General features: G+C 38.8%; 2 protein-coding genes across 2 annotated transcripts in view; both read right to left on the bottom strand.

The window, feature by feature from the left end:
* The window catches only part of LOC134676431 (U4/U6.U5 small nuclear ribonucleoprotein 27 kDa protein), a 282,614-nt gene that overhangs the window by 6,986 nt on the left and 259,679 nt on the right, over nucleotides 1-15,949 (bottom strand). The window lies entirely within an intron of this gene.
* Nucleotides 1-15,949, bottom strand: part of LOC134676438 (zinc finger protein 808-like) — a 359,726-nt gene that overhangs the window by 176,283 nt on the left and 167,494 nt on the right. The window lies entirely within an intron of this gene.

Below are 15,949 nucleotides of genomic sequence, written 5' to 3'. Positions count from 1 at the left end.
TCTACGCAATTCAGGTAGTACAAATTTAGCCTGAGTGAATGCGTGGAATGGAGTTCTAATGTTGCTAGGATACAAAACATTAAAATAGTGGGGTAAAGATTACATTAATATTTATTTATTTCATATACTATTTTAGAAAATATTATAAAATGCAGATATTCTGTATAAACAGTATGAAGATTACTTAATTTCATTCCTATTTTTAATTATAATAACTGTTGATAATGATGATTAAAAACATTTAGATTACAATAGATTAAAAATACAAATTATAAACTAAAATAAACCTAAGAAAGAGTAAACTAATTAACAAATAAAATATTACCCCCCACTCTGATTGTCTCCCAGATCAAATGTGTCAAAAATACTGGCGGCATTACCCCGCTGAATGGCCAGTGATATATGTTGGACTAGAAAAGAACCAGAGCGAGGGTCGCAGCCTATTCCTTAAACGTCGCCCTATATCCTTAATAAAGGTTTTGGCCTCAGCACACCAACCGGGACAAAATCGTACACTTGTTCAAGGTTCGCGTACTTGCTGTACAACCTAGCAACATTTTCAGCCGCTGACGTGCCTTGTTCACCTAATATTTAAAACCGAATATTTCATACACTATAAAACAAGGTCCCCCATCGCGTCTGTATGTTTATGTGTATGTATGTTCGCGATAAACTCAAAAATTACTGAACGTAATTTCATGCAGTTTTCACCTCTCAATATGTATATATAGTGATTCTTGAGGAAGGTTTAGGTCTTTGGTTTAGGTGTATAATTTGTTAAGGTTTTGTGTAAACCGTGCGAAGCTGGGGCGGGTCGCTAGTATACAATAAATGGCAGGTATATGAATCCATAATTCAATATACCTACATGAATCATAATATATTATAAGTTAAATTAGTTATACAAATACAAATAATTTATTGAGAAAATTACAGTGGATGTTCTTAAAGACTAAGAATTTATATAGAGACAAGTGGTTATACAATGTCCTTATGGTAAATATGGTAATTTAACTAAATAGAGGGCCAGAACCTTATAGGTAATATGTAGGGATTGTTGGGTTGGGTGAATGGGTGCAATGTTGTTATATTAGTAGACCTCAAGTCCGCAACACCATCCATCAGTAGCGATTGTTCTTTATATGAATAACGAGTAAAATAGCATTTTTTATTTTTCACAGCTCTTTTTTACTTTCATGTAAGGTATTTTTTTAAAATTCGTATGGCATCCCTTTTATGACCGCAGCGCCATCTGGCTTGTCAGGCGGTTGTATTGGAACTAATTTGCGCGACAGCAGCGACGCTGCGACCGTGCGGCAACGAAACGAAACTACGACATCGATCTGGCGGCGGCTGGTTGACGGGCCTGTGCGAACGAATTACGGAAATAAACGCGTTGACGCGGAATGTCGGTGGTGCTAGTGCATTAAAATATACTCAATAACGTTCTGTGCATCTAGATATTATAATGTTACTTCGTTTATGTGCTTAGTGTAAGAAATATAGCTACTCGCAAAAAGTGAAGTGATTTGGTGTAGTGTTCTCAGGAAAACCTGACTTAACGCCTTTGGAGTCCACTGCCGGTGCGTATTGCGTGCGATTAGCATTCATTGTACATGAAAATGTTTAATTTCTAATTGGAACGCTATTGTTAATGCAGGAAATGCTTTCTATTGCTTGAAGTCATTTAGGGTGTGTCTGGTGCTTGGTCCGAAATGGGTCATTTATTGTAGGAACGATGGTATTTGCGGGCAAGCCGCCGATTTATCGGGACGTCCGCCGAGCTTTTACCTCATTGACATATTAAAACACCTTTTTTTTTCTTGGTGTTTTTTCCGGGTTTTAAGTGGAAACTGATGAAAAACGGCATTGAAAATGGCTTTAAAATAGTGTAAAAAGGTGTAGGTGATGTATAATTGGGCGTGCCATTTATCAATTGCATGTTATCTACCTCAATAAGACTATGACATCATCGTCGGGTGCGGGCGTATTGCTAACCGGCCGTGTTTGAAACGCACCTATATTCTCGAGAGGATATGGAACGCGTAGCATTTTATTTCCGGTGGGGTTATAGAACATAATTTAGTCTGACCCTTGGGTCATCCGATTGGGTTTGGATTGGTCACAGATAGTAGTTTCACGCTTTTGAGTTTGTACGAGTACCAGATTACAATGATTTAATCAAGGACATCTTCTTTATTACAAAATTGCAATTAGGTGTGCTTTGGCCATGAAAGGGCAATAAGAATATGCATTGAAAAAGTTCTCAGATTAGTACTTATCATATTTTCGTTTACAATTTATGTTATGGTAACAAAAGATTGAAAAATATTTTTTAATTATGTTTTTTACTATTTGTTTAGTTCCAATCTATGATATAGTTGCTAATAAAGCAATTATCTTATTGTCTTTTTCATGACAAAAGATAATTTCTAGTCTGACAATGAATAATTAATCATTAATTTTATAATAATTTAATGTAATCAATCATTACAATAGGAATTTACTTCTATAGTTCGTTTTTTTTAGCATTAGAAAGAACTTCGCAGAAGTAAGCTTGTGGTTCCAAATAAGGCACTTTTAGCGGTAATAATTTGAAGTACCTTTGCCTACAAAAGGCATACAGATATAAATTTAGATTAGATATATATATATAAGTTAACAACAAAATGAAATGTACTACAAAATACTTATCTGAAATAAAGGCTATTTCATTTCATTTCATTTCATTCAATTTGAAGTAAATTATATGTATTGACCATGCTACATTAGATAATTCAATAATTATTAACAATTAAAGAGCCTGATAAAAACTGTACGCTTACTTCTGTGGAGTTCTTTCTAATGCTAAAAAAACGAACTATAAGTTTCCAGTTAAGTTAACTTCTAACAAAAAAAACAATTTGACTATGCTGCTTGAGGAAAAAATCCTGCAGGATGATTTCATTTTTAGGGTTCCATACCCAAAGGGTAAAAACGGGACCCTATTACTAAGACTCCACTGTCCGTCTGTCTGTCACCAAGCTGTAACTCATGCACCCTGATACCTATACAGTTGACATTTTCACTGATGATATATTTATTTTGCCACTATAGTTCGTTTTTTTTAGCATTAGAAAGAACTCCACAGAAGCACGCGTGCAGTTTTTGTCAGGCTCTTTAATTGTTAATAATTATTGAATTATCTAATGTAGCATGGTCAATACATTTAATTTACTTCAAATTATTACTGCTAAAAGTGTCGGATTTGGAACCACAAGCTTACTTCTGCGAAGTTCTTTCTAATGCTAAAAAAAACGGACTAACAACTAATACTAAAAACAGAATAAAATAAATATTTAAGTACAACTCCCATACAACAAACATAATTTTTTTGCCGTTTTTTGCGTAATGGTATGGAACCCTTCGTGCGCGAGTCCGACTCGCGCTTGGCCGGTTTTTCAAGTGACTCAAGCCTTGATTTTATTTTTATGACATGCCATCACTGTTGTTGAGTTAAATGGCCTTTATATTTAAAAGGTTATAAAAAAAACCTAAATCTGATTGCTATAATAATTACCATAGTGGCAGGCGTGGCTCACTCCGCGATTTCGTCGCTTTGCTACAGGTAGCTAAAAGTGCATCCGTTCGGCCCCAATTTTGGGGTTTGCCATAAGTCGCGCGTGGCGCTGTCGCCACCTAGCGGCCATATCTGTACTGATCGTAACAGACGCGTTTTGTTAGAGAGTGAGTCTTCTGTACTTAGTACTATTATTTATTCTGTGATAGTGGTTAAATTGTATTTTATTAAATGCATAAACAAAAATCTTTGTAGCAACAATAATTTGTAGAGTCAGACCAAGCTAATTCTGCAGCGATTTTAATAGCACAGATTGTGCCAGTTTTATGTTAATCCTAAAAACTTCTATGAAATTATGACAATTAAAATAACACTTGCACAGTCTGTGCTATCAAAATAGCTGCAACCATGGTAACTCCGTGTTTAACCAGCTAACCCTGGGTTAGTGGAATGGTGCAAGTGGGCCTTAAAGGCGTTGTATTTCATTAAATATTGTTGATCGTTATTAAACTTATTATTAACAAGTTAGAAACTTAACTGTTTACTGTTAACTTAAGTGTTTAGTGCTGAAAGAACTAGTAGCCAGAGAGCTAGCCACGGAAATAGGTATGCAATTTATAGAGCAATGAAATCCCTCTAGTTAGTGTGCCATACTATCATTATTAATGAATTCAGGTGCCTGGCAGCTGTTCAGCGGTGGGTGCGGGAGTGGATGAGCAACAAAGGGGTTGTAAAATCAATTGAAGGTGTGCAATTTATAAAGCTCATAGTTTGGTGTGATATAATAGCTAATTATGTATTTAATTCAAATATAACAATGCCAGGCGTTTTATTTGGGGGAAAAGTAGTGCCAGGTGATGAAAATACACAATCACTTGTGCGCCTGCATAGTGTATAGCCGGCAATAGTGTTTGTTATATCCCTTTAGTTTTAATCGGACCTTTTAACTAACTTATGTCATGTGTCAAGGATTTATTTCTAAAATATCAATTAACTGACACATAATGGCAATAAAGGCCGGTTGCACCAACTACTGACGCAACTACTGGTGCTTGACGGACTGGCCAAAGTCACTTGGCAGTGAACTATGACACTTATCATACAATAAAATAAGTTTTTGGCAAAAATTTCATTTTTGGTACAAGCATTTATCGCTGACTGTACTTACGACAGACAACTAATACTCATCAAGACAATTCTAAAAACCCCTAACACTATTAGGTTGCGCTGTTTCATCACAGAGTTCCTATGGCCACCTCCTGTCTCCATCATCAGATCAGCTCGATGGTACCATAATATTGCATTGTCATCCGATTTATTCATGCATGCAAAATTTCAGCTCAATCGGAAACCGGGAAGTGGATCAAATTTAACTTGCAAGATTTGATTATACACAGACAACGGTCCGGTGAAACTAAATAAAAGCTTGTAATTTAGGGAACACTTCAACGGTGACAGACTGTTTGGTGCAACCGACCCTATAGTTCGTTTTTTTTAGCATTAGAAAGAACTCCACAGAAGCAAGCGTGCAGTTTTTATCAGGCTCTTTAATTGTTAATAATTATTGAATTATCTAATGTAGCCTGGTCACTACATATAATTTACTTCAAATTATTACCGCTAAAAGTGCCGGATTTGGAACCACAAGCTTACTTCTGCGAAGTTCTTTCTAATGCTAAAAAAAACGGACTATAAGATGAATGTAATTTTATTTATTGTGTTTTCACTCCTTTACGCCATGAGGAAAAACTATTTAATCACGGTACAATAAAACCCCGATAGTGCATGTTACCGCAACTCGGTTATCACTGGAAATGATAAGGGCAGATTAAATTATGTGCCCAATACGGTTTATTTGTTTATTGGTGCGTTTCAGTGGTTTTTATTGGCTTTGAAATAGATTATTGTTCTGTTTTACATTTTTTATTGTGTTTAATGTTTTTTTTTTGTTCTTTTTATCTGCAATTGGCTGTTTTAGCCATAATCAGATGTTCTGTCTTTTTTTGAGGGTTTTGAGTGGTGTTCCAATAAATACTCTCTCTAATTAGAAAATCTATAGCTTAAATATAGAACAACCAATTTAGCTAGGGGGCTGTCCATAAATTACGTCATCGATTTTTGGCGATTTTTGACCCCTATCAGACTTTGTCGTTTGTCAATATTACATAGCCAGGGAGGCTCGCAGGCCGCAAGTGACAGATTCACGAGCCGCATGCGGCCCGCGGGCCGCAGGTTGCCGACCGCTACTATAATTGATTGCTTCTAAGCAGTCTCCAATTAGGCAGAACACGTTATGTTAAAGGAAAAAATGGAAAAATGTACGCTTCCGGCAGGACTTTAACGCACAACCGCCGCAATCCGTGCGTTAACTTTAACCAATTGAGCTACGGAGGCCTACCAGAAACTCGCGAATCTTTCCATTCCTTCCCTTATGTATACACGCCTTTGGGATTGCGGGTTCAATTCCTGCCGGAAGCGTAAATTTTTCCATATATTCCTTTAACATAAAATTTGGAATATCGCTCGCAGACGTATCTGCTTGTTTAAAAAATTGTGAGGCAGAACACAATCAGAAAATTAAGATATTATCTATTATTTTTCACCAAATGCCCGACAATTGTCATGCCGCATTAACACGTCGCGCGTCTCGCATCGTTATTAACTACACAGCCGCCGGACCGTTAACTCATACACTATTTATGTACTTGTATTCGCCAGTTTTTGTTCTATTGTCGTTTTTTCGCCGTTTACACGAACGCCGTCTAAATGGGTAATCTCACAGAGACAGGACTTGCTCGTAAAATTACGATGGTTTTTGCATTTAAGTAACTGCCAGGGTTCCGTACCCAAAGGGTAACTACGGAACCCTATTGTCCAGTTTGGCCTAGTGGGTAGTGATAGTGACCCTGCCTGTGAAGCCAATGGTCCTGGGTTTGAATCCCGGTAAGGGCATTTATATGTGTGACGAACACAGATATTTGTTACTGAGTCATGGGTGTTTTCTATGTATTTTTTAAGTATGTATTTAAAAATATGTTTATGCTATATATCTCGTTGTCTAAGTATAAGTACCCGCAACACAAGCCTTATTGAGCTTACTGTGCGACTTAGTCAATTTGTGTAATAATGTCCTGTAATATATTTTTTTTTATTACTTAAACTCCGCCATGAAAACGCTACCCATGAGCTCCATCATCCGGCACATGGATATGCTGGGAAAAGCTCAAAGAGTAGTTGACGGATCTTTTCTAGGGGGCAATTGCACAAAAGATCCCTATGGGTCGAAGTGTATCCGCAAGGGCCCCCGAAAACAATAAGATAAGATAAAACTCAGCTGTCCGTCTGTCTGTCACCAGGCTGTATCTCATGAATCGTGATAGCTAGGCAGTTGAAATTTTCATAGATGATGTATTTCTGTTGCCGCTATAACAACAAATACTAAAAACAGAATAAAATAAAGATTTAAGTGGGGCTCCCATACAACAAACGTGATTTTTGACCAAAGTTAAGCATTAACGTCGGGCGGGGTCAGTACTTGGATGGTTGACCGTTGTTTTTTGCCTTTTTTTGCATTATGGTACGGAACCCTTCGTGCGCGAGTCCGACTCGCACTTGCCCGGTTTTTTTAAACCTAATAGTGTGATTCTCGAGGAAAGTTTAGGTGTATAATAATTTGTTAAGGTTTTGTGTAACCCATGCGAAGCCGGGTCGGGTCGCTAGTATGTAATTTGTAATCATTACGAGTATTTTGCCTCTGTTTCGTTTGGCCTAAATGTCAATGTAATCATAATCTTAGAACAAGCAATATTGGCTCCCAACTCATTAAATAAAATTAATGTTTTTCTTATCTAATCCTAAGAAAAATTGTATTCTTATCTCAGTCAACTTATAAAAAAGGATGCCTTGTATCGTTTTTAAAAATATGTACTGATAATAAACATAGAATAATTAATAGTACTAGGTACAGAAGACTCACTCTCTAACAAAACGCGTCTGTTACGATCAGGACAGATATGGCCGCTAGGTGGTAACAGCGCCACGCGCGGCTTATGGCTAGCCACCAAAATTGTTGTGGTGTACTTTTAGCTACCTGTAGCAAAGCGACGAAATCGCGGAGTGAGCCACGCCTGGTAACAGTAGAGTAACATCGGCAGAGACACTCCTCCCTTCGGGCAAACTCGGCTCCATTCGGCTCAGCATTGCTCCGAGCAATTGTTAGGGTTGGCACACCTTGACGTCCCTTTGCGTGGACGACCACAGATAAAATCACTTGAATTTTGACAACCCTAAATAGCCGAAAGGGATTGTCATACATTAGAAAAGAACAGCATGATTCGTCCTTGAATCGCTGTCAAACTTCAAGGCTTGCTACACGGTCGCCGACAAGCCTTCTAACCGTCTGTCCTTGGTCAGTTTTGGTCAAATTTTGTTGGTAACAACTGTCTACACGGTCCGGGACCGGCCAAGGCCACGCGGTCTGTAGCTGGGGTTCTAAGGTCCACCACCTTGCATTTTGGAGACAAAGCAAACCGCTTGGAACAGGTGTTCCTGGGGATGATCTGAGCCGATTAAGCCCGGTTGCCAAGAGGTTCCACCCAGCAGGTGGGCAGGGGAGGGGGGGCAAAAGTGGCTCCGGCGCGCCTCACTCTAAGCTATATATCTGCATACATCTAGCAAGTATATCAAGTTTGGTGTCTTTTTCGTGTAATTAGAGGATGAAAAATTCATTTCTGTGACTAAATTTTCACTCTTCCATACAAAAAAATCGAGAAATTAAAAATTCCAAAAAAATCTTTTCACTTTTTTTTTCGAAAATCCTCTACAAAATTAAAACTATGAGGATTTGCTCTAGAAAAAAAATACCTGTGAATAGCCCAGTTATCCTACTATATAGAATAGTAAACTCGTTAAACATTTTTTTTTCATAACTCTGATAAAAAAAATGTTTTGTGTCGCGCGGCGTACCTGCATTGTAAGAGCGGTATGCAGCGTTTAGGATTTTTAAGTATGTTTCGATGGTTTCTGATAAGTTGTTAGTCTTCTGGTTGTAGAAAATTACTTCTGGACGTGATATATATACAAATATAAATTAAATGTATAAATATAGATGTTGGGAAAACTTTCGCCAATAGAGTTATTATAAATGTGATAAAATTAACAAAGCAGATGTTTGATTAAAATGCGGGTTAAAATACGAGTAAGATATATATTGTTCGCAATTGCCACTATATGCCCATGGGTCCGTGCATTTTAGTTTTTTCTTAACGCAGTTGCACCTCCCTGCGCATTTTGTTTTGCAGCGGCAACGAATAAGCTCTAAACAAGCAGCAGCCGCCGCAGGTAGGCTTGTACATATGGGCTCCCAATAACCATTTTGTTTGGACCAGCTCCAGTCAGCAGGACATGGAAGCTGTTGCTGAGGGGCTATAATCTGTCCCCAAACATAGCCTCCTTGGTAAACTGCACGGAGAATATGTTTACGTAGGTAGCGCATCTTCCATTGGAGGCAGATTCTCTAACTGAAGATTATTTTTTGTAAAAAGTACTTTTCGGCACTCTTTTACACTTGTACTTGTACCTGATCCGAACACTGTAACACAATGCATAGTATCAAAATAATGTCTAAGGACCAATTCACATCTCGTAATTCAAATCTGTTCAGATTTAATATTGTAAGACTCTTACTTGTCATACAAGACAATAACATTTTTTTCCAAAATTGGCTGCTCAATGTTGTTTTGTTTACCGTATTTAAATCCCTCCGGAACATTACAAGGACCACTAAAACCAGGATTGTCAGATCCCTCATATTTCCCACTTTTCTGTATGCTGTATGTCTCACATGGACACTAAGGGCATCCGAAAAACAGAAAGTGAATGCACTAGAGATGTGGTGCTGGAGACGAATGCTGGGCATATCATGGACTGAGCATCAATTATTGAGGAGCTTGGCATTAAAGAGCGGTTGCTTTCTACGGGCAAAACTCGGTACTCAACTTCTTTCGACACGTGTCTCGTCGAGACGGAACATCTACAGAACGTCTAGTTGTGCAAGAAAGAGTAGGAGGTGACAGGGCTAGGGGAAGATCTCTAATGAGATGTACTGACCAAACCAAATCACTGTGTCGGTCACAGTAAGCGAATGCTTACGGAAAGCAGCTCTACGGGAGGAATGGCGACGTGTCGTTAAATGAGTCGCTCAAAAGTTTTCATAATGGCCACGACCACTCTATCAAAAGTGTATCGAAGAAGAAGGCCCTCCGTTACAGCAGGATATGCGCTTTAAGCTTGAAATACGCTTTTTTTCCCTTTCCACACACAAAAGAAACTGTGTTGTAACCTGAAAAGGCGTGGCAGAATGGCAAGACTACTATCCTTTCTGGTCCTGTAAAATAAATCATATATCTATGAGTTATAAATAAAATCATATATTTAAAGAAAGTTTGCAGCACGTGACCATTAGCCCAGTTGACCTGTCTCTTATTGCGGTGACATATTTATTTATTTTATTTACAATTAATGGAAGAACTACAAACGTTAGCTTAAGAAAATGCAATAGCATGGCACGAGAGGAACAGGTGATTCTTTCCTGTGCCAATCCTCCATTAATTGTAAATAAAATAAATATGTCACCGCAGTATACGAGACAGCTCACCAGGGCAATTGGTCAAGTGCTGCAAACTTTCTTTAAATATATGATTTTATTTGTAACGCATAGATATATAATTTATTTTACAGGACCAGAAAGGTCAGAAGTCTTGTCATTCTTCCACACCTTTTCAGGTTGCGACACTGTTTCTTTTTTGTATGGACAGGGAAAAAGCGTATTTCAAGCTTGGAGCGCATATCCTGCCGTAACGGAGGGGTTTAAATACGGCAAACAAGGCAATATTGAGCAGGCATTGCCAATATTGATAAAAATTGTTATTGTCTTGTATGGCAAGTAAGAGTCTTACAATAGTAAGTATGGACAGATTTGAATTACGAGGTGTGAATTGGCCCCTAGACGTTATTTTAACAAAATGCATAGTATTTTGTTACTGATTTTACGAGTACATCAGGTACAAGTACGAGTGCAAAAGAGTGCCGAAAAGTACTTTTTACAAAAAAAAATCTTCAGTTAGAGAATCTGCATCCAATGGAAGATGCCCTACCCACGTAAACATATTCTCCGTGCAGTTTACCAAGGAGGCTATGTTTGGGGACAGATTATAGCCCCTCAGCAACAGCTTCCATGTCCTGCTGACTGGAGCTGGTCCAAACAAAATGGTTATTGGGAGCCCATATGTACAAGCCTACCTGCGGCGGCTGCTGCTTGTTTAGAGCTTATTCGTTGCCGCTGCAAAACAAAATGCGCAGGGAGGTGCAACTGCGTTAAGAAAAAACTAAAATGCACGGACCCATGGGCATGTAGTGGCAATTGCGAACAATATATATCTTACTCTCTTATCTGCTTTGTTAATTTTATCACATTTATAATAACTCTATTGGCGAAAGTTTTCCCAACATCTATATTTATACGTTTAATTTATATTTGTATATATATCACGTCCAGAAGTAATTTTCTACAACCAGAAGAATAACAACTTATCAGAAACCATCGAAACATACTTAAAAATCCTAAACGCTGCATACCGCTCTTACAATGCAGGTACGCCGCGCGACACAAAACATTTTTTTTATCAGAGTTATGAAAAAAAAATGTTTAACAAGTTTACTATTATATATAGTAGGATAACTGGGCTATTCACAGGTATTTTTTTTCTAGAGCAAATCCTCATAGTTTTAATTTTGTAGAAGATTTTCGAAAAAAGAAGTGAAAAGATTTTTTTGGAATTTTTAATTTCTCGATTTTTTTGTATGGAAGAGTGAAAATTTAGTCACAGAAATGAATTCTTCATCCTCGAATTACACGAAAAAGACACCAAACTTGATATAGTTGCTAGATGTATGCAGATATATAGCTTAGAGTGAGGCGCGCCGGAGCCACATTTGCCCCCCCTCCCCTGCCCACCTGCTGGGTGGAACCTCTTGGCAACCGGGCTTAATCGGCTCAGATCACCCCCAGAAACACCTGTTCCAAGTGGTTTGCTTTGTCTCCAAAATGCAAGGTCCCCTTAGAAAACAGGACCTTAGACCTTCTGCTACTGGGGGCTTGTCGGCGACCGTGTAGCAAGCCTTTTCGGTTTTGTTGGAGTGTCCTTTCTGTACGGTAGTGCTATTATATATTCTGTGACATCGATCAGAGTATGGTAATGTCGAGTTGTCGACCCATGGCTCGCGTTTTTGTGCCGGTTTTTTGAACTCTTTTTTTTACGGTGGGTTATTATTCTACAGCGATACAGTCAGAGATTCTTATGGTGTAGCTAATGAAGCTAATCGTGCAGGTTTCAAGGTTAATTTTTTATACGAGAGTAGCTTTATTCACGAAAGATGGCGCGGATTCTATACGAAAATCAAGGCTCAGACAAGCACATGTGATCAAGAAGCAGAATTCTCATGGCAAAAATTGAAATGTCAAAAATTTGAATGATCATATGTCTCAATGTCCTTTTGAAAACATATCCGTACCATAATAAGTATAATAACTTCTTACCAAAAGCGCTGGTGGCCTAGCGGCAAGAGCGTGCGACTTGCAATCCGGTTGCGGGTTCAAACCCCGGCTCGTACCAATGAGTTTTTCGGAACAATAGATCTAGAAACGTTATGGATTAGTTATGTCAGTGTCAAAAGTGACGTTTTTGTTTGAAGACACGTCACATTTGACACTGACATATCTAATCCATATCGTTTCTAGATCTATTAATTGACGTATCTTAATGTTCGAATCGGGCCGTCAAAAGACTAGTGTAAAGTGTCCAGTTATGTACATACAAGTATATACCGTGCCGTGTGCGTAGTGAAACACGAACGAGTACACGATAGAAAGTGTTACTCCTTTTAATAACGACCATGTTTGGGCGTGACCACTTTTTATCTCAACATAGTGCACTAACTAGATATCACGGCATGTTAAGTAATATGGGGCATTATCTATGAAAAGGGACCTTATTGTCGGTATTAGCTTACGCCGCTCAGCGTCGCGCGGCATTGTATTAATATCGGAGCATCGTTAATAATGGCGTAAGCGCCATCGACAATAAGGTCCCTTTTCATAAATAACGTCACATATAGACCTCACTCTAGCGAGAAAATTATTAAGGCTACATATACCTATACTAGATACTAGATGCATACAGGTGGCCAAAAAATTTGTGCAATCCCGTTGTCAGGGAGTTTTTGGGATTATACTGAGCAACTTATACTATGGGACCAACCCCGAAATCGAGAAATGTAATATGAAACCATAGACCTAGTATTACATAGATAAGCTATACGCGTGCCTCCGTAAGGGACAAAACATACGCAAAGCGACAATATTAAAAACACCTTTTGACATTCCTGACAACATACCAAAAACAATCTACGTAATTCGGTCGGGTTATTTGTTGTCCACCATAAACCATACAAAATTTTTGGTGGGGAACAAACAAAAAGTGAGACTGTGACAAGGACAAGCAATAATACCGCTTTCTCTGCTACTCCTACTGAAATTTCCGTAAGCGCATCTCGTTCGGTCATTTGGTCCCTCCCCCGTGTCATCTCTATATTATTGTACCTCTATGTATGAAACATATCCGTTCCGATGCATCATACAGTCCGTCTCATATATAAAGTACCATTATCAACACTTTCGACTGGCAATAGACCTTATTTACACACACTTAAGGTCCATCAATGATCAATTTAAAGTTGCGGTAAGTACAGATGTACCTATGCGATCTGATGTCATTTGGCGTTTCGCCAGATGTGTCATTAATATCGGGAAATATCGTTCAGCTGTGGTTTTGAAAACATTCACGTTCTGAACCTTGAACCTATAATAGGTGATATAGAATATATAGATTATCATATGTATGTACATGTACAGTCAAGGAATTAAAATTCCGACCCATTTCGTACTTTGTCACTTGTGCATCGGCACATGTTTTCGTCTAGTGAGACCATTTTTTGAGGTTCTCGCGTTTGTTCAAAAATAATGTTTTTGTTTAAAAATTACTAATATTTAATGCTTATACTAATGTAATTTAATTTTATATGGCAATACTCTGCAATAACTAAATCCAAATACAAGAAATGCCGTTTGTACTGAAAAAAAAAATTTTTTTTATTTGTTTTTATTGACGGGTAGGATTACAACATATGTGAAAAGGGCTATTACTAGGGAAAGCAACAGGGCTCTGCCAATGTACTGACAATTTTGTTTCGAGCCCATGCATGCAGCAGTGCTGGTAGGAGAGGACAATATGATTTGGACGTTTTTGAAAAGTCCTTTTTTTCAGCAATAAAAGTCTCATGCAATTTTATTATACGATCAAAATAAACTACATTAAACATTGCTATTATGGTTCCCATTACTGGGTCATTTTATGTTCACGTGTAAAATTTATTGAAATAAACAAAATTTTTGCCTGGAACTAGACGAAATAATTTGCATCGGGGCTCGTACAGTCAGCAATATGTACTGTTCGCTTCGCACCTTACATATAAACTTTGCAGCGGGGGTACCTTTTCTCTATTTATGTATAATGAACTAGCGACCCGCCCCGGCTTCGCATGGGTTAACAAATTATACACCTAAAACTTCCTCAAGAATCGCTCTGTCTAGGGCTCGCTTAAAAACCGGTCTTCGCGTCCGCCGACAGAAGTAACGGTCAAACGAACGATTTCTGTAATTAAATCATTCTAATTATGTCATTTATTGTAATAGCTTATTTATACAGATACAGCGCACCTAATACAGCAGCCATTTTCAAAGTGTGTTCCGCGGAACCCTAGGGTTCCGCAAAGCCTCTGTTGGGGTTCCGCGAAAATATACTTGTAATAATAAGAAAAAAACCAGCTCTTCTATAGGTATATCTGGTCCACAGTGATGAACGAAAATTTTTTATTTGGGGTTCCGTCAAATATTTCGCTTGCCGAAAGGGTTCCGTCACCAAAAAAGTTTGAGAACCGCTGTAAAGCTGTAATACAGTATTTAAACAGTTTTAATATTGCTATTTATATTATGACTTGTGAGAATCGCACTGAAAGCATTTATATCGCAATACGCTTTAAAAACATAACCTACATTAGGCCGTGTGCAGTCGATCTGTAAGAAAGTGGTAGAAACTGTATGTCTGTATGTATTGGTAAAAACTAAGTTAGGCCTTTTTGTATGTAGAAGTACATATGTTGGGAAATATATGTTTGAAGTTTTTATATGGCAGTAAGGCTTAACAAAAACGCAGCAAGTAAATGACATTGTCGATTATTCTTTTTGAATATTCATGAAATATAAATTAAATATTGTACTTAAAAGAGTAAATAATGATTAATGAGCGTGCGAACTTTATTTAACCTTTTGAACGCCAAACGGCGCATCCATTTGCCGTGCCACTGACGCCACGGGGGTAAAATTTAGTTTTGCGAATAAATAATGCCAACCTAAAGGCCTGGCCAAACACAGAGCGCGACGCAGCGCCGCGTCCGCGCCGCGTGATGCCTGGTCAAACAGGGCGCGCGCCGATCGCGCCGGCCTCACGCTCTCAACACGCCCTCATCGCGCGCGTGAACGCGGCGCGGCCGCGCGGGAACGCGGCGCACCGCTCGCTGCCTAACGTCCGATCCTACTGATGTGACCTTGCGCGACGCGGCGGGCCGCCGCGTTCGCTCGGCGCAGCGCTGCGCACGCGCCGCGCGGACGCAAGGGGCCGCGCGGGCGTGATACCGGCGGGACGCAGTCTGTTTGACGTCGGTAACCTGTTAACATGTGCCGCGGTCGCGCGGCGTGGACGCGGCGCGGACGCGGCGCTGCGTCGCGCTCTGTGTGTGGCCAAGCCTTAAAAGTGGGGTGTTTTTCAGTAGATTTTCATCAAAAAACTATCGACGTAAAATGCGGTCTTTGGCGTCATTGTCATGATTTTGCAATGACGTCAATTGCCGTCTGTGGCGTACAAAAGGTTAAAACTGTTACATACTTTTAAATTTAAACACACAATTATATATAAGGTGTATTAAGGTAATTCCAATTGCCGCGAACCTTCGATTAATTCCAAAAAGGGACTTTTATTATGAGGAATTTTGGATATTTTTCTTTCGATTTTTAAAGTTATCCGAAATACGAAATTACCCGAATACACCTCGTTTTGGTAATTTTACATTTAAGCGGCTTTAGCAATGTTTTTTTACCTAGGTAAGTATTACGATAAATACGACGCATCCTTGCTAAAGTCAGGACGCTAAGCACGGAAGAATTCTCTGGCTCTCGCTCTCGCCCATGTTGTCAGCGGTCAATGACTGTGCGATAAA

This window comes from Cydia fagiglandana, chromosome 24 (assembly GCF_963556715.1).
Source record: "Cydia fagiglandana chromosome 24, ilCydFagi1.1, whole genome shotgun sequence".
NCBI lineage: Eukaryota > Metazoa > Arthropoda > Insecta > Lepidoptera > Tortricidae > Cydia > Cydia fagiglandana.
This window is presented reverse-complemented; position numbering and strand designations above follow the sequence as displayed.